Source organism: Gigantopelta aegis, chromosome 3 (assembly GCF_016097555.1).
Source record: "Gigantopelta aegis isolate Gae_Host chromosome 3, Gae_host_genome, whole genome shotgun sequence".
NCBI classification, from domain to species: Eukaryota; Metazoa; Mollusca; class Gastropoda; order Neomphalida; family Peltospiridae; genus Gigantopelta; species Gigantopelta aegis.
Genome location: NC_054701.1, coordinates 90,038,041 through 90,059,476, shown reverse-complemented (window position 1 = coordinate 90,059,476; position 21,436 = coordinate 90,038,041).

Genomic DNA, 21,436 nt, shown 5'->3' with positions numbered 1-21,436 from the left:
ACTCTTGAGAAATTGAAATTTTCCTTTTAAAAATATTAATCAAAGTGTTCGTTCACTGTGCATAGTTGAAAAACGTATTTTATCATGTAGTGGCTTAAACAAATTGAAAATGACGAACCACGAAGGCGTGACAAAGTTATTTTTCCAAACGCACGTGCTAAAACAGTTAGAAACAAAAACGCGTTCCTGTTTACTGGACGGTGTTATATTCATGTTTACTAGAATGGATTTTTGCAATATGTAGAGATGGTCTTTGTGATAGTGCTACAGCAAAAAAACCTTGTGCACCAATTTGTTTTAGGTCATAGTTAATTTTGCCACAGGGCTACCACACTATTATTGTATATGACCATATACATTGAGTGTATGTGTGTATGTATGTATGTGTGTGTGTGTGTATGTGTGTGTCTGTGTGTGTGTGTGTGTGTGTGTGTGTGTGTGTGTTTACGCTGAATATAGAACAGATGTTTAGCGATACCTAATCACGAAAAATACATCGGCTATTGGGTGTCAAACTATGGGAAATGCAAACAAACAGTAAGTGATGAACATCATCAATAAAAAAAAAAATCAACAGTTAAATTAACAGAGTGTAAAGAACTGTGCAAAAATACAAATATTACAGATATATCTTTTCTACTATCCTTGAGATGAGTACACTCCATCAAAATATGGCGTACCGTCAGAGTACACTGACAGCGGTCACCCTGGGGTGGAGGATCCTTCTTCAAGATAAATGAATGAGTCAAGTATGTATGACCGATGCGAGTACGACACAAGACTATTTCATCTTTCCTGCACTACCTATAGGAGGACTGCCACTCTTCCAAGATTGGCTTCATAGCATGATACTTGTTCGCAACCGCACCGTCCCAATCATTTTGCCAAGTCAAAAAGATAAATTGGTTGATATTATGTTTAAAATAAGTATAAGAAACATCAACCCTGGCATGAGGCAAAACCAAAGCAGACTTGGCAGCTGAATCTGCCTTTTCATTACCCCTGATGCCAACATGTCTAGACACCCAACAAAATACAATATCTTTAATGGCAATGGATAAAAAGACACACTTTCGTATCACCATCCCAATTAAGGGATGGTCCAGCTTCATATTGCGTAAAGCTTGGAGACACGAAAGTGAATGGGAGAAAATAATAAAGTTGGATGCACTACAATCCTTGATTTCAACCAAGGCTTTAATAACTGCCCAAACTTCAGCACTAAAGATTTATGCTAAGTCAGGCAGTCTCATGGAAAGTATTTTATCTGATGGAAAAACTGTAGCACAAGCCACCGAATTCCCATCCCGTGAGCACGGTATTTGTCTTGAATTTCCATGAAAAACTGCTTGTACAAAACAGCATCTGTACGATCCTTTTTCAGACGTTGACTATATAAACACCACAGTCATGTACCAAATTATTGGATCAAATGAAATAATTACTTACAATGAAAAAGTCTATAATTCAATAAATAATTCGCTAAAATTACAATCGCAAATATAATGAATATTACAATTAAATAAAAACATTTTGCAATGTATTATGTTCAAGTTACTATGTAGGACGTTGTAGGCCTAGTAGTTTACCTGCTCTCTTGGTAGTGTGTTACGTCAATTCTAGACGTTCAGAGGGAATGTTCCTCAGGAATGTTTACAAACCAGATGTACTGACAGGCAATTTCCTTCAATCTAGAAGTACAATTCACCAAGACAGAACGATGGGAATACACAGTGAAAGTTTTCTGTCCACCTCATTTTGCCCAAATGTATATGATGACGTAGATAGTTATAGTTATAGTCCGTTCAATCCTCCTAGTATATGATGACGTAGATAGTTATAGTCCGTTCAATCCTCCTACAATTCTTTTTTTTGTAAATAATTTCAATTTGGTTTGACGTAAGAAGAAAAGTAAACGTATTTTGGAAATAGCAAAACACAGTATTTTTGTGTGCAAAAAACAATCGGCTCAGAAATAAATAACTTTGAGTAAATTCCTTGGTATGAAAAAATGCGTTTTTCTGGGCAAGACTATAGACGTACAGACACATAATGCGTGCCCGTCCTTGACGTAAAACATACCTGTCACAATAAATGGGGCCATTATATTATTATACCCATCGCGTATAAACACAATGTTTTTAACGTGACTTGTTTCTGAAGGGAGTACTATTAACACTGAACAGACAGGACACTTGTATTAAATTGCAGATGGAGGCAAGGTGTTTTATGTTGCAGCAAAGCAGTTGACGATATTTGTTGATAACGAAAACATACGAGTTTATCATAACTGTAGTTGTGTTTGTGTTTTGCATTAGTAAACTATATTAAACGATGTAGAGCTGGAATTGCACCTTTACATCGATCATTTTCGAGTTACATGATTAAAAAAAAATCCACATATTAACCACTAATACTACAGAAAGAAATCCGACAGCACCCACATTCAGCTAAACAGACCTATATCGTGACGTAGGTTCACAGTCAGACAACTCGGGCTACTCGAATACATGCTAATGCTATTTTCACGTACTTTACAAAGAAGAAGGGGAGAATGTTTTATTTAACGACGCACCTAAGCTGTTTTAATTACAGTTATATGGCGTTCATCATATGGTTAACAACCACTCAGCTAATTACAAAGGAAACCCGCTGCGCCACGCATTGGGCTATTCTTTCCGAGCAGCAAGGAATGTTTTATATATACAGCATCTTACAGACAGGATAGTACATACCACAACCTTTGTCACAGCAGTTGAGAAATAGCCCAACGGCCCCACCGACAGGCAAACGCTTTACAACTGGGTGTGTGAGTGTGGGTGATTTTTGGCATGCTTCCATCAGAGAACTGATCAAGCACACCTGTCGTGAGCACAACCTCTGACTTCGCCAGAGAGTTCTGTCCGTGACAGGGAGTTACAACAGGGCTAAATTCAGCCCTTATGTACTTTAGAGTCGCAACTATATTTTCCACTCCGATGCACCGTTGTTATGAAGATGAACAACCTTTGTGACAAACGGCAGACATAATCTGACGTCGTGCGCCGTAATGAAGTACTAGCAGCATCGTTTTTAAGTACAAAAGGCTTTAAGTGGTTACATGTTGACGTGTTTCCAAACACCACTCCACATCAAAGGCCGCACCTAGCCTGAAATAAACTAGAGACACAGGCAGTAAAAACAAGCGAGAAAATAGAAATCGAGGTACAAAACTGGAGTAGGAAGGAGGGGGGTAACAAGGTGTGTGTGGGGGGGGGGGGGGGGGCAACGTGCCCACAACTTTGTACATGTATATAATATGTGTGTGTGCCTCCCACTTTTTGGCACCTTCCTACGCTCGTGAACAGTAATATATTATCTTCATCAGCTAGACAGAAATATATGTATGTATGTGTGTGTGTGTGTGTGTGTGTGTATGTGTGTGTATGTGTATCTGTGTGACTGACCCTTGCCCTCCGCTAAGCACAGACCTAAAATCTAGGCCTAGGCTTGAGTATGTATATGTTTTTCAATACTCGTTATCAAGGTAAAAACTAAGGTTTACAAAATTATTGTGTTCAGGTAGCTAGAAAAATGGGCCCACAGCTCAGTATTGTAGACTGTCGATCCAGAACAGTGTGCTTGTGGTTAGTTTGTAATGGTTAGTGAGAGAGATGTCGATGTAGTGGCTTTACACCTACCCATTGAGTCGGTAAATACGCTCTGGGTGGGAGCCGGTACTTGGAGGCGAACCTAGTAACCACCAGTGTTACGGCCAGTGGCTCAACCACTACTCCACCGAGGCCGGTATGTTGAGATATCTAGGTAAAAAGAGTACATATAACACTGTATCCGGTCCAGAGAGACAAAGCGTCGATGTATACAGTTTTGTTTTGTTTAACGACACCACTGGGGCACACTGATTAATTAATCATCAGCTATTGGATGTCAAACATTTGATAATTCTGACTCGTAGTCATTAGAGGAAACCCGCTACATTTTCTCTAATGCAACAAGGGGTCTTTTATATGCATTTCCCCACAGATAGGAAAGCACATACCACGGTCTTTGTCCAGCGGTGGTGCACTGGTTGGAATGAGAAAATCAACGTATACAGTATACAAAAATAATTTCAAAGCCGATCTACCCTACCTAATTCAAATGCGTCGGAAACGTGGGGTGGGGTGGCAGGGGAGGGACACTGGCCCGCCCAGATAAAGCTTGAGGGCCTATGTATGCGCTGTCCCCTTCAGGTGATCTAAATATGGATCTGAATAACTATTTCTTTTTTTTCATTCCCGAAATTCACAAAAATGTAGATCGTTATTAGTCATGTCATTATGTGACCTCACATTTAATAAATGGCACCTCCAGTAGTGTCCTGCCCCCACACCTCTCCCAGTCACCAGCTTAAATCATTTAAAAAGTAATTTAACTCAAACTAAACCTATGATCGTATTCTGAACTATTCCTCTTATTGGGTGACAGTGTCGCTTTTGGCCATGTTTGTGTTTAATATCAGGTATTACTTCCTCGTTAGTCTGCGTATAAAGGCTCTGGTTTAGGTCGAACACCCACACTTGATCCGGACACTTTCACTTCTAAATGACCTTAATGATTAGATTCCAAAACCGAACCCTGGCAGTCTGGGAGCTTTAAAGGATGTCAAACCTTACTGCACTGCACTATACTATAAAGTGTCAACTGGCAGGGGTCGAACTAACTGCCCTGATTCTCACGACGTGTGACAGTTTATGATTTTAATATCCCAGCCACCAATCACAATAAAGATATATGTCTGATTACAGTGTCTGTTGTGTGCTTGGGTCCGGTAGTTCACTAGCAGAAACCTCAAACCAGTGTTTAAAAAGTCAACTAGTCATTACCACCAACAACTCCACCCCCCAAAAAACAACAACAACCTCCAAACCAAAACAAACAAACAAACAAGCAAACAAAAAACAAGAAACAAACTACAAACAAACAAATACCACTCCAAAACCCCCAACAAACAAAACAACAAACAACAAATACCCTCCAAAACCCCCAAACAAAAACAACAACCGCAACAAAAACAAACAAACAAACCTCAAACACCCCAGACCCCCCCCCCAACAAAAACCAAAAAACAACAACAACAAAACAAAAGAAAAACAACCGCTACAACAACAAACAAACAAACAAAAACCCTCAACGAAACAACAACATAAAAATGTAATGTCAGCCTTTACGAAGCGCCAACAAATGGCGCAAGACTTGTACATGGGAAGTTTCACGGGAAAGGTTGCACTGCTCGTTGATTGGAATAAAATTGTCATATCTTTAAAATTTAAAGCTCTGTTCTGCTGAAATGGTAATGTGAATGGTATAGCAACCTACAAACCGAGTTTTACTGAAATAACCTGATTTTTCATCAAGTAGCGAATCTTTATATAATCAAAATAACACATTTACGAGTCTCATTTGCATTTTTGCATTATTCCATCACTATTTTAATAATAATGTAATGTGAAATAGATATTTTTATTTCCATTTATTTGAATACCAGACTACTGGTAAACATTTTTTACCAACCATATTAAAACTGGATGTTGTGTTATAAATTTACAGTATTTTAAAGAACTAACCCTGTTTTCCGTAAACAATTTTTTAAAGATGTCCTGTCATAAACACTGACGTATAAATAATTCAAATGACATTTTACAATTATTTTTGTATTACTATAATCACAATAAACACCTACAGTTGTGTCAAGAACAAAAATCGATGTAACTTTGTTATTTACTTTGAGATATTTATTGTAACATAGAACTTAAATATTTCCGTTAAAAAATGTCCCCTCCTAAACATGGGTCAAATAAATATATACAGGCAGGTTACAACACTTTAATCATATAGTACATGCATAATAGCCTGCAAATACTGATTTGTATAATTATTGTGTTTGTGTGAATTGTAGTTCTGTAAATACACAAGATTTTGCATGTTAAACAAAATGTCCCCTCCTAAACACAATTTTAATATGTATGTTTAAACATCGTTTTACAAAGTGCTTTTATTACATTATCAATATATTTACTCGAATGGATACAAAATACAATTCTACACCAATTTCATAATATATATGAAGTTTGTTTGATAGATTTATCGAAAAAGGGTTGTGAGATATGATGCACTATTGAGAATTACTGTATGTCTAAAATAAAAAATAAAACATGCTTATATGTATGGTTTAAATTCATTTAAAATTAACTATCCATTCACTGATGCAGTGGCAATTGTATGTCACAATGTTCAAGTTCCGAAAAGGACATTTTACAACATGTTAAAGTTGAGCAGATTTGATATTGACATGTCTGGGTGTTGCTATGTACATGTGACTTGTATGGAAGTCTGAGACATTTGTTGACAATCTGCAGGTGTTAGTGGGTTTGACTGAGAGATGTCAGCTTTGTTTATTATTCTGTCACACCTGGAAAGTTGTGCATTGATCAATTTTGGTTCTTTATTCTGCCATGTGTATATACAGTCAAACTGTGTTAAACATTCACCATAAGGAGGACATGTATCAAATTGGCCTTTTAACACAGGTGGCTGTTTTATACAGGTGGCTGCTTAATGCAGGTCAGTTCATATTACTACAGAATCTGATGTTTTTTAAGAATACTGTTTTCTATGACGAAGGTTATTACATTGGACGAATAACCAATACACAATGCAAGTTTAAAGTGCTTGGAGGTGATCATATTTGTATGAAATTCCTTCATGAGTGTAAAGTGACATCAACATTTAAATGGCCACGGACAAGGTCCTCTCAGACTGTCGGAGTGGAGTGCTTAGGAAGTCGTTTCATCTTTCTTGGGCCCTTAACGGTTGAAGGACATGAGCCTTTTATTCTGCCACAGTTGCAGGACGTAAAATCCAAATATTACAAAATAAAGCTGACATTGCAAGCTAAGTCGATTGTGTGTCTTGTATGCAGCAGTGTACATATGAATGACAGGTAATCTTTCAATGTTAATTATCTAATTACACCATTACATGCATATTCATATCAAATATTATTTCCTAATACAATTATGAATTAAAATTTTAAAAAAGATTAAGAGCGGTCTCAGTGTAGAGTTGAAAATGGGCGGAATTTTTAAAATAGCAATTGGTAAAAAAGTTAATAGAATTTAAAAAAACCGAAAAAAAGTTACAAGCCAAAAAAAAAAATAATTGACTGCTCGGTCGAATATTTATATAATTTGGAGCATTTTAGAAAGACAGTCCAAAAATAAATAAGAGAAAGAAGACAGGATCGGACTATTTAATAATATTTAAAAAAAAAAAGTAATTTCGACAAACCTTTGAACGAAGGTCTAAAAGTTTAAAGTCCGATCTATATGTCCACATGAGTGGCCTCGTCAAGGCCGTTTGGGTGCACAACTTATAGGGACGAGATGGGTTGCATCCCGTCAAGAAAACCCCTAGATTGACAGTCATTAGAGGTTGAAGGTGTAGTGCTGTGCTGAAATACAGATCTCGAGAAGCCGGATCCGTCTGAACGAAAGAGAGAATCAGATTAGGGTATTGTTCAGTCGTCATGGGTTGGTATAGTGGTGTGGACGGGCCCGACTCCGGAGGATACGAGATGGTATCACAATAAAACAAAGTAAAGTCTAGAAAAGAGTAGTAGGGGCTGACCCCGCTTCCATTTTCTTCTTAGAGTGGGGCGGTCAAGCTTCCAGTGCTGCTAGGACAGGCTCGGACATGTAGAGACTAAACGCGAACAACCGTGGCGTTCTGTAGAATGGCCGTCATACGAGTCACGAAAAAACCCAAGTCAACATAGTCAGACGGAGAAATGACGTGAAGGCAAGGAATCTCGCTAAAAAAGAATCCAACCTGGTGGTGCAGACTGTCGAAACGAGAAGCGTTCCAGCGTTCAATCAGTTCCAATGGCCGCATACATCCCAGTAGAAAATTTCACTTCGCTGACAAAAACAACGAAGTGAAGGATCCCCAAGTCGAGCCGCGAAAGCACGTGCAGTGTGCACACGCGAAACAAACACGTCTTACCGCGTCGAGCTCCAGACTGGGAATGGAATAATTAGGCAAATGATTTACTTAAAAATACTCCAAAAAACTACAGGAAACACATTTATTTTTTAACATTAGAGAAGTCTAGAATATTTCGCTAAGTGAATGACCGCCAAAGTTTAAAAACAGGAATTGGATTGTCCGTTCTTTATACTTTCTATATATAGCTATTGTATTACTAAGATTAGTATACAAATAGTCTAATAAGATTATAGTCCATCCCACAGAGAACGCCTTTTTTCATGCTATGAAATTTACTACAACTTATTTATTTCTGAGCCAATTGATTTGTATATTGCACACAAAATAGTATTTTTATGTTATTTCCAAAACACTTTTACTTTTCGTCTTATGTCAAACCAAACTGAAATTATTTACAAAAAGCATTTTTATAGAATGATGGGACGGACTATAGGTACTCAATGCAAACAGTTAATATGTTACATTAAGTGGGTCTACTTTCGGTTAGACGTAATTAGAAACCACCGTATTTCCTAATTGTAAATTTTAAATGCATTTTATTAAAAAACCCCACCTTTATTACTGAATTGTATTTGCTTTAGCGCTTCCTACAGATAGTGTATTTACTTGTGTCGGTTAAAGAACACACGACGGTAACTGCTTATTGTTTTGGTACAGCTGGTTGAAATACAGGGCCCAATTTCACAAAACATCATTAAAGGGACATTCCTGAGTTTGCTGCAATTTTTAACATGTTATCGACTAATAGTGACTTTTTAACGATTGTAATTACATAATAAATATATTTTTCTGCATGAAATATTAATTGCTGCACTAATATATTTGTATTAGGTTAAATTTCATTTTATTTCCTAAAATATGTTTTTTTTGTATGTACGAAATTATTTGAAGACAAAATCCAGTTTGAGCTTGTTACAAATATTAAGACGACTAGAAACAAATTGAATATACAGACACTGATATTCTAAACAAGAAAATATATTTAATATGTAAGTTTAATCGTGTAACTATTTTATTAGTCTGAAACATCTTATAATGCAGCAAACTCAGGAATGTCCCTTTAAGCCTAGTTTTGCACAAAAAAGTAAATCTACGACTAAACCACACTTCCTATTACTATTATTGCTACTAGTACACATATTTTTATTGTATTTTGTCATTAAAATGCTAGAAATTAATTTTCCTTAATGATGTAATTTTCTGCGTGAAATAGATGCCAAACACGTGTAAACGTATTGACGGTGTAACTGCTAGTCGCAGACGTAAACTTACGGGGTCCAAGTTACGCCTTACACGCGTGTAACTACATACATGAAACATGTTCAATGCTTAAACAACTGCTTTTAAGAAAAACAGGCTTTGTGATATCGGCCACGATGTTTTATGAAATGGACCCCAGATTCAGAACCAGCATTATTGTTCATTCATATGACATCACTATTTGAATTAGTCCACTGTCGTACGAAATGGCTTTACAACATCCATACTCATTGATTTTTCAACGTGCCGCACTAAGACTATATTACTACACAGGCTGGCATAATAAAATTACCGTTACTACCAAACAACTATATAGGGGTGCAAAGACATCGCAACGCATTTTTACATGGATTACAACTAATTTTGAGGGTAGAATGAAGGAAATACAAGGTAAAAAGGTTATTACATTTTGCCAGAATATATGTATAATTTTTGTTCAGTATTGAAATAAGTAGGGCGGCGATAACTCGAGGCAGGACGGAAATAAGCGTAAAGCAGGGCGCTAGCTAAAAGTCGGGTTTAAAATTTATATTATTGATGAGTAGATTAAACCATTTTAAGGTCAATCTATTCGGGGAAAAATACAATTTTTTGGACCAAATTGTATGAATATGGCTCGAACAGCAAAACGTCTCCCTATAAATAAAGTGTGTTAATGCGTGATGTGATAAAGCAGCAAGGAGTAGTTTATATCATTATTTCCCATAGGCAGGACAGTACATTCCACGGTCTTTGATGTATCAGTCGTGGGGCACGGCTTGGGGTTCACAAAAACCAGAGTCCACCGAGGACTATTGATCCTGCTACCTATCGTACCTCCGACGAGCGCTCTATGAATAAGAAACACCCAGGCCTCTGATGTATCGCTGTCCGGCCTCTGTGATATATTGGTTAAGCCATCGGACTTATGACTGGTAGGTACTGGGTTCCTTCCAGGGCGAATTTTAACCACTCAGTGGGTAGGTGTAAGACCACTGCACCGACTTTTATCTCATTAACAACTAACCACTAACAACTAACCATTAACCACTAACCACTAACAACTAACCACTAACAACTAACCATTAACCACTAACCACTAACCACTAACCCACTGTCCTGGGTTCACTTCATTTACGCATCTACCTTAGTTTGACACCCAATAGCCGATGTATTTTTCGTGCTGCAGTGCCGTTAAACATTCATTCATTGGATATAAGCACGAAAATAAGTTGAAATGAATAACGGCCTCGGTGGTCTCGAAAATAAGGCTGGTAGGTACAGGGTTCGCAGTCCGGTACCGGCTCCTACCCAGAGCGAGTTTTAATGACTCAATGGGTAGGTGTAAGACCACTACACCCTCTTCTCTCCTACTAACCACTAACAACTAACCCACTGTCCTGGACAGACAACCAAGATATCTGAGGTGTGTGCCCAGGATAGCGTGCTTGAAACTGAATTGAATATAGCACGAAAATAATAAAAATGAGTAGCCCATAAAGTGGCAACAGCGGGTTTCCTCCCTCAATATATGTGTTGTCCTTAACCATATATATATATATATATATATATATATATATATGACTTTTGTATGTCGAGAGATCGACGTTTTTGAAAGATCGAAGTTTGAGTTATCGAAGGTCGACTGTATATATATATATATATCTTTTTCATGTGTAGTAATGAGTGAAAAGTCGCGGTGACCTAGTTATGGTATATAACACACCGCAATCCCAAGATGTACCTGCACACAAGGTTTGATGATCCTATATGAATCGATAAGTTAAGTCCCGGAAACGACACGTTAAAGGACGGACTTACGGGCCCACGGACACCATGCCATAATACGAGCTGTCAAAACAGAGCGTATAGAAACTATCTTGCTTCGAAACCGTACATTCAGTATTTTAAAAATGCACTATTTGAAGAAACGTATATGCGTACGGGATCCCATTTTTGTAAGAGGGCAGGCTGGCTTTTGCCCGAATTAAAATAAAATGCCCGAATTTGGATAACAACATTTTTTAATATTAGCATTACTACCAAAACAGCTATATAGGGCTGCAAACGAATCACAACGCATTTGTACATGGAAGACAACTAATTTTGAGGATAGAATGATGGAAATACATGGTAAATAGGTCTCAGGTTAGCACATTTTGCTCGAATATCTTATCAGTTTTGCCCGATTTTGAGGTTTTGCTCCAGAACCCCCCTGCCCCCATCTCGTACGTCGATAGCCTGGAAACACGCCCCCACCCCTTTTATTCAGACCCTAGATCAGCCTCTAGATATGTATTACTGTATTACTCTTTGACAATGGCAGATAAGACTGATTAAATAATATCTGATGTCCTAATCAGAGGCGTCCACATCCCGACCGATCAATCACCCGGGTAAACGTAGGCACATGTTTAATTACCGGGAAACACTATGTTTACGGTGAACGGACTGGTAACTGCAACAACAGGAGATGATCACAGTCGATTCCCTGATTACTGATGGCACCATAATTAAATACAGCCAACAGTTATAGACAGACAGTTTCTAAAGCCATCTTATAACGATCACAGAGAAAACGACATGACAAATGGCATATATGCCTATAGCCTACGCTCACATAACTGAAACAAAGGTTAAATATATTTTTTAATTGTTTATTATAAATAATTTCATTAAAATAAATATTTATAATTTAGTCATCATGTTTGCATTTTGTGTTCAATTTCCATTTTAGCTGCGATTGTAACCACACACACACACATACACACACACACACACAAACACAAATACACACACACACACACAGACACACAAACACACACACACACACACACTGACACACACACACACATACACACACACATACATACATACACACACACACATACATACACACACAAACACACACTGACACACACACACACATAAACACACACACAAACACACACACATACATACACACACACACACACACACATACATACATATATAGAGGATTCGTCACGAGTATTTTTTAATATGGAAAATATCAACCGTCTATGTTAATCGGTATTTGTCGAGGCTCTGCCCAGACAAATACCGATTAACTAGACGAGGTTGATATTTTACATATTAAAAAACACGAGTAACGAATTCTATTTATCCTATAACACTTCTAAAATAACATTTTAATTAATTGTTTTAGTAAATCACAGTACTAAAGTCGCCGCCATCGATAATATGACGTCATCACGATTAGCACAGATTAGTTTGACGTCACGTATTTTAAAGAAATCTTTGAAAAAGTTACGCTCAGGTACACGGGTCTTGTTGGCTTGTAAGCAAATGGCCCATCACCAGCAACACATTACCTAGAGACCTTGCAAATTTGCATACCATTATTAACCGGGTTAATAAAGTAAATTATCACATGAGTTTATGACATGGATATCATGGGTAAGTAGTTATAGGATATATATATATATATATATATATATATATATATATATATATATATATATATATATATATATATATATATATATACAATACAAGTGACAGTGTTTGTGTGAAAAGTTTTATCAGGTCACCCTGGACAATTATGTCAAGTAGCCATGTGCTTGAAACATGTTTGGGGTACCTGTCAAACTAAGTCCTACAATTTTGTGCGAAACTACGGGTGTTGTAAAAACACCTGGTTATATTGGCAATGAACCATGGAAGGTTCCGCTTTTCTCCGTTTTTGAGAGGGGATATAGTATTCATACATATGGGTCATAGTTTGGTTGATACATTGCATATATTGTTTTTAACCACATATGTTAACGTTATCGCATATGGAATTTTATTTTGTATGACACAACCTTTGACCGACAATCGTCTTTAACGCCAGTAGATGTCGAGTTTTAATGCAGGTGATCACCGAGTTTTAACGCTGGTGGGCGCCGAGTTTAAACGCTAGTATGTGCCGAGCGTTAACGCTTATAGATGTCGAATTTTAATGCAGGTGATCGCCGAGATTTAATGCTGTTGGGTGGCGAGTTTTAACACTGGTAGGTGTCGAGTTTGAACGCTAGTGGGTGCCGAGTTTGAACGCTGGTGCTTACTGAGTTTACGCTGGTACGCGCCGAGATTTAACGCTGGTGGGTGGCGAGTTTTAACACTGGTAGGTGTCGAGTTTGAACGCTAGTGGGTGCCGAGTTTGAACGCTGGTGCTTACTTTACGCTGGTACGCGCCGAGATTTAACGCTTGTGGGTGGCGAGTTTTAACACTGGTAGGTGTCGAGTGTGAACGCTAGTAGGTGCCGAGTTTTAACATTGGTGGGTGGCGAGTTTTAACACTGGTAGGTGTCGAGTTTGAACGCTAGTGGGTGCCGAGTTTTAACGATGGCAGGTTAAAGTTAAAGTTTGTTTTGTTTTGTTTAACGACACCACTTGAACACATTTATTTATTAATGATATACAGGCCTCGATGGTGTCATGGATAAACCATTGGACACAAGGAGAATATTTAAGAGAAGTTGTTTCCAAGATTCTGAAAGATAAAGGAGATGTGATCTTAGAAAAAGATGATATTGTGGCCATCCACAGAATACAACATTCTGATAAAAATAAAATAAAACCAGTGATTGTTAAATTCAAATCTTCAGATGTAAAAGTGAAAGTACTGAAAGTGAGAAAGCAGTTCAAGGATGAACACACTATCTGTATTGCAGAAGATGTGACAGAAACAAATGTACTCCTGATAAACCGACTAAAACAACACCAACATATAGTTAATGCATGGTATTTTAATGGAATGGTGTATGGAGAGACAAAAGAAGGAAAACGGTACCACTTCTCTCCTATGGACAATATAGAAACAGTGTTGGGACTCTCTGGTAAATGACATTCAGACAGACAAAGGATTTCCATTACCATTTAAATTTCCTGTGTACAGTATTTAAGATATTTACATTTCTTTTTGACAGCGTTTAATGTTTAAATTTCTTTTTGTCAGTGTCTATCTGGACAGTGTTTAAATATTTCAGGTATCAATAGATTAGATATAAAAATTGTTAAGTTGTGATAGCAGGTATATACACACATGAGCATATTTCTATAGGTGTGTATATGTGTATATGGATGTTAATACATGAAGTAAAATTGCATTATGGTTAGATTGAAAATACAAAATTAAGTACATAGCTAAAAATATATAATAATAATAATAAAACAACATAGGAACTGATATATAACTTAACAGACACTGTAGTTAAGATAGCTACATGCATATCCAGCTGCACACACGTTTGTCTACTTCTACCTTTCAAATAATGTTTTTGGCCTTTTCCCAACACACATACAGATGTAAGTTTGTGCCCATACCTCTATGTAAGTAAAGGAGGTGAGTTAGTAGATATGTACATGGTACTTAATTTATATTATCAGTTGAGGCTTGTCGTATATTACAGGATAAAATAGTCAAACTGCGGATATATAGATAGTTAGTAGATAAAGTATTACCTGTTTTACACTTTGATCTGTATGTATACTTACTGGCAGATGATCCTCAATGTCTTGCTAAAAATTCACCCCATCTACTATTTTCAATATATCTTTAGAGACAAAACACCAATGGATTTTAAAGGAAGTCATACTTTATTAACAATTTCTTCTCTTTTCTCTACCATTTTTTCCAGGCAGATTGTTTCTACTTCAATGTATGTCAACAATGTTATATATGTAAAGCCGGAAACAATCAGCTTAGATTCATATTACATGTATCTTACATGTAAATATAACTATCTTTATTCTACTTTCCAAACTAGAACAATAAATGAAAGATGTTTTTACATTTATGTCCATTCGATCAAGGATTCAAAATGTCCAGTTTACAAATCTTAACCCTAAATTGCCAGGGTTTGGGAGTATCTTAAAAAAAGAAGAGATGTATTAAATTATTTAAAACAAATACAGTATAGTATATATTGTCTGCACGATACGCATTTTAAAAGAGAACTAGAGCCCTATATTCAAACTCAGTGGGGATATGAGTGTATATTCAATTCTTTTCTAGGAAATTCAAGAGGTGTAGCAATGCTGTTCTATAATTGAATATAAATTATACAAAATGAAAATGTATATTTCTGGTAATAATATAGTATTAGATATAACTATGGAAGGAGAGAGGATCACCATTGTCTATTTATATGGCTCTAATGAAGACAATCCAACTTTATATGAGAATATTTTTCAACTAGTTGAAGATTTTGAGAATGAAAAATATATTATATGTGGTGACTTTAATTTAGTACTTGACCAAAATCTAGACACTAAAAACTGAAAATCCTGGAAACTTTTGAAAAAGTTAGTTTCAAAGACCCTTTTTGTGAACTACATCCAAATTAAAAAAGATATACATGGACCAGGAAGAATCCATTGAAGCAAGCTACATTGGACTTTTACCTCATATCTGAGAATCGTATGACATTTGTTGAAAAGGTGCTAATAGATACTTGTTATAGATCTGATCGCTCTGGAGTAGTTTTACATTTAAAATTATGTCAATTTGAAAAGAGCAAAGGACTCTAGAAATTTAATAATAATTTGTTACTTAAAGATAAAAAAATATGTTGAAACTATTAAAGAAATTATTAAAGATGTTAAGAGTCAGTATATGGTCCCTATATATAATTAAACAAAAATCAAATGAAAATATTCAGTTTACAGTTAATGATCAACTTTTATTTTTAGAAGTTTTACTAATGGAAATAAGAGCAAAAACCATACCATATTCGGCTTTCAAAAAGAAAATTGAAAATCTAAAAGAAGAAAACCTTAACGAAGAAATAAAACTTTTAGAAGAAGAGGGTAAGACTGATTTCGGATTGTTAGAAGAGAAAAGAAACGAATTAATAGAACTTAGGAAACAAAAGTTAAAAGGACAGTTTATTAGGACTAGGGCTAAGTGGATAGAGGAAGGCGAATGACCAACAAAATATTTTGGTAGTATGGAATCAAGTCATTTTCATAGTAAATTAATTTCTAGAATAGAGCTTAATAGTTGTAAGATAACAGCCGACCAAAAACAAATTTTAGAAGAAACAAGAATTTAAAAAAAAAAATTATATTCTAAATCGGATAATAATAAATCAAAGATGGATGAATATTTTAGACATTTGAGAACTATCAATAAAAGTAAACTGTGAGAAGAAGAAGCAGATGCATTGGAAGGAAAAGTTAAGTATTCTGAAGCATTGGCCTTTCTTAAAAGTATGAAAAATTAAAAGCGTCCAGGCTCAGATGGCTTTTTTGCAGAATTCTTTAAATTTTTCTGGCTAGACTTAGGACACTTTATTGTTAGATCCATTAATCACAGTTATGATATAAAAGAAATGTCAAATACACCAAAACTAGGAATAATTACCTGTATACCAAAGCCAAATAAATTAAAAGTTTCTTAAAAATTGGAGACCAATTACTTTGCTAAATTGTGCATATAAAATAGCTACTGGGTGCATTGCAGAAAGAATTAAAACAATATTGGATAAATTAAATGCTAAAGACCAAACTGGCTTCATTAAAGGTAAATACATAGGCGAAAATATTAGACTCATATATGATATAATGCAATATACTGAAGTATATAAAATCCCTGGCCTCTTGTTCCTAGTAGACTTTGAAAAAGCTTTCGATTTAGTTTCTTGGGATTTAAGTGTACAAGCTTTAGATCTTTTTAATTTCAAATCATCAATAAAACAATGGATACAATTATTTTATAACAACTCTGAATCTAGATTTAATAAAAATGGATTCCTATCTGAAAGCTTTAAACTGCAAAGGGGCTGTAGACATGGTAACCCTCTCTCACCATATATCTTTATAATCTGCACTGAAATACTTGCAATTATGTAATAAGAAATTCAATGGAAATCAAAGGTATTCAGATAGAATGGGAAAATATTTAATTTTTCAATATGCAGATAATACAACCTTTATTTTGGATGGATCCCCCAAATCCCTGGACAATACTTTACTAATATTATATCAATATGCTAATGTTTCTGGCTTGAAAATGAACTATTCAAAGACAAAACTTATCTGGATAAGAACGTAAAAAATTATCTAAGGAGGTCTTTCATCATTCAAAATGGAAACTTACATGGGGTGAGGAGAATTTCAATTTACTAGGTATTGACTTTTCTGTTAACCCTGAACAGATTAGTACCAACACTTTTGAAAAGAAGATAATGGAAATGAAAAATCTCATAAAGCAGTGGTCCTCTAGAAAGCTAACTGTTTTAGGTAGAATTACTGTCATTAAAACGTTAATAATTTCAAAAATTACTCATCTACTTATTTTATTACCAAATCTCCCTGATACAATAACAAAACAAATTAATAAAATGTTATATAATTTTGTATGGCAGTATAAACCAGACAAAAATTAAAAGAGAGGTATTGGTACAGGACTATAAAAATGGAGGTGTCAAAATGTTACATTTATTAAATTTTATGATGGTATTAAAATCAGCTTGGATAAGAAGACTTTTTGTTTCCAATTCGAAGTGGACGAATCTATTTGAAGCAGTAACAGGAATAAAGACAATGTTTTTTTTAAATATGGAGATTATTTTATTCAGGTTAAAAAAAAATCCTTTTTGGAAACATGTATTACAAAGTTGGTTAAATATTCAATAAAAACAAATCTATAAAAATATAGAAGAAATAATGAGTAGAAATATCTGGTACAAGAGTGATATAACTAAAGACCATAAACCAATATTTTACCAAAAATATATTGAAAAAGGAATTCTCTTTGTACAAGATCTACTAAAAGAGAGTGGGCAGTATATGAGTTACTTGGAGTGTAAAATCAAATATAATGTAAAATCTAATTTTTTAGAATATTCTACTTTAGTAAAAGCTATTAAAAGTTTTATTGGTAAAAGAAAAATGGAAAACCAATATAATTATTAATACTGACTAGTAACCCTATTCTCCCTTTCAATCTAAGAATATTTTTAAAAGATCAAAGGGGAAGCAAAGAAATGTATAAACTGTTAAATTATAGTACAGTTGTTCCTACTTCACAAAGAAAATATAGAGAAGTACGAATGAATGAATGTTTAACGACACCCCAGCACGAAAAATACATCGGCTATTGGGTGTCAAACTATGGTAATGCAAATAATGAATGAATGAATGAATGTTTAACGACACCCCAATGCAAATAAAGAGATGATCAACATCAATATAAAAATTCAAGATAGATACTGACTTTTACTCTAAATTTATTTGTGCTGTATTGGCTATTCTCAAAGAGAATGTTACACCCCTGCACCACGGTGAGGTTACAGCACGCGCAGGGGATATAGAGAAGTAAGTTATACTCTATCGTCACAAGAATGGGGACAGTATTATAGTTTACCTTTTTTTGTTGTTGCAATTTCTGCAAATCCCAGCCAGAAACATTAGAAGATATATTTTACGAATGTTCAAAAGTTAATGAAATTTGAAAAATTATAGAACAATGGATACTAAAGAAAGGAGAACAAATTCAATTAGACAAAACTACAATTTTATTTTGGACCATAAACAACACAAAATGTTTTTGTAAACTGGTTAATTTTTAACATAAAATACTATATATATATAGAATGAAAATGCAAAAGACTAATTTGAGTAAAGATGCAATTAAAAATGTGTTAAAAAACAAACTGAAAAGTATATACTTTATAAAAATTGTAATTTTAAAGAATATGATGAACTTTGGGCTTCTTTGCAGTTTTTTAAATCTGTTTGACCCCCCCCCCCCCCCCCCCCGAAAAAACAACAACAACAACCCCAAAACCCCAACCCCCCCAAAAAAACCCCACAACAACCCAAAGAAAACAAAACAACAACACAAAAACAACAAACAAAACCCCCACAAAAAACCCAACAATAAACAACAACAACAAAAGAACTAAAACAAAAACAAACCCAAAACAAAACAACAAACAAACAAAAAAACCCAACTAGTTTGGAAACCTACTCTCTCTCTCTCTCTCTCTCTCTCTCTCTCTCTCTCTCTCTCTCTCTCTCTCTCTCTCTCTCTCTCTTTCTCTCTCAACTCATGGCACAATCTGTTTGCAGCTAGCTTTCTTTTATTGGCACATTTGTTTTTAAATTTTAATTTGTTTAATTTTTATTAGATCAGTCTAGTATTTAGTTTAGTCAGGTTAGTTTATTTCAGATTATTTTTATATCAGTGTTTGCGTTTGCCTGTAAGACAATGAACCAAGGCTTCCCAACCTTAGCATTGCCAATTGATCTAGGGATAATAAATTATTAAAAAAAGCCATTGGACATAAGGCTGGTAGGTACTGGGTTCGCAGCCCAATACCGGCTCCCACCCAGAGCGAGTTTTAAAGACCACTACACCCTCTTTCTCTCACTAACTAACACACTGTCCTGGACAGACAGCCCAGATAGCTGAGGTGTGTACCCAGGACAGTGTGCTTGAACCTTAATTGGATACAAGCACGAAAATCAGTTCATGAAATGAAAAATTAAATATTAATGATCGGCTATTGGATGCCATATACCTGGTAATTTGACATAGTGTCTGAAAGTAGTAGCTAGAGATCGTTTATAGGCACTATCCCACAGACAGGATAGCACATACTACGGCTGTTAATATACCAGTCGTTCGTGCGCACTGGCTGGAACGAGAAATAGTGCAATGGGCCTACCGACGGGGATGGATCCCAGACCGACCGTGCATCAAGGGAGAGCTTTACCACTGGGCTACGTCCCGCCCCCGCGGGTAGGTCGTTTTAAAGACTCACTGGGGAGGAAAGTAAACAGATTTTCTCTCACTAACAGCTAACCATTAATCTCTCTTGAAGACAGCCTAGATAGCTAACGTGTATCCAGATCGTGTGATCCAACCAATAACTCACTTTAACAACACACGATAGTGAACTACTGTTTTAGCGAAGACTTTTCTTCAGTAGTCTTAGCTTCCCGAATAAGCGGTTTACGAATAATGATACATGTAGATAGAATACGCCATACTAAGTAGTGCACCTGAAGAGAAAACATTCTATTGCAAGGAAGGACTGTTTTATTTAATGACGCACTCAACACATTTTAACTACTGTAATATGGTGTTGGGACAACACAGGTAATGAGACAAGAAACCCGTTGCCGTCACGCAATGGGCTAATCTTTCCGATTAGCAGCAACGGATTTTTCATATGTAGTATCCCACAGACACCAATTGGTTGGAACGAGAATTAGCCCAATAGGTCCACCGACAGCGATCGATCCTAGACCGTCCGCGCATCAGGCGAACGCTTTACCACTGGTCTTCGTCCAGCTCCCACATCTCATTGATGTCAGCAAGTTCTAATTTGTACAGAAGTTATGGTCTTTCACGCCTATCTGATTTACAAGAACGTTCTTCAGGGAACTAATCATAACATCACCGGTGAGAGGTTAGTAGAGAAGCTCACAAGTATTTATAGGAAACTTGTCTCCAGGAAGCGTAAGGCAAAACGTGTAACACAAAAGCTTGTCCTGGGCAATAGCAACTGACATAAGATCTTAGTCCATGACTGACAACACGACTTACAATACCTTGTCCTGGACAATAGCAAGTGAAATAAGATCATAGTCCATGGCTGATAACACGACTGTCAATACCTTGTCCTGGACAATAGCAAGTGACATAAGATCATAGTCCATGGCTGACAACACGACTGTCAATACCTTGTCCTGGACAATAGCAAGTGACATAAGATCATAGTCCATGGCTGACAACACGACTTTCAATACCTTGTCCTGGACAATAGCAAGTGACATAAGATCATAGTCCATGGCTGACAACACGACTTTCAATACCTTGTCCTGGACAATAGCAAGTGACATAAGATCATAGTCCATGGCTGACAACACGACTTTCATTACCTTGTCCTGGACAATAGCAAGTGACATAAGATCATAGTCCATGGTTGACAACACGACTTTCAATACCTTGTCCTGGACAATAGCAAGTGACATAAGATCATAGTCCATGGTTGACAACACGACTGTCAATACCTTGTCCTGGACAATAGCAAGTGACATAAGATCATAGTCCATGGTTGACAACACGACTGTCAATACCTTGTCCTGGACAATAGCAAGTGACATAAGATCA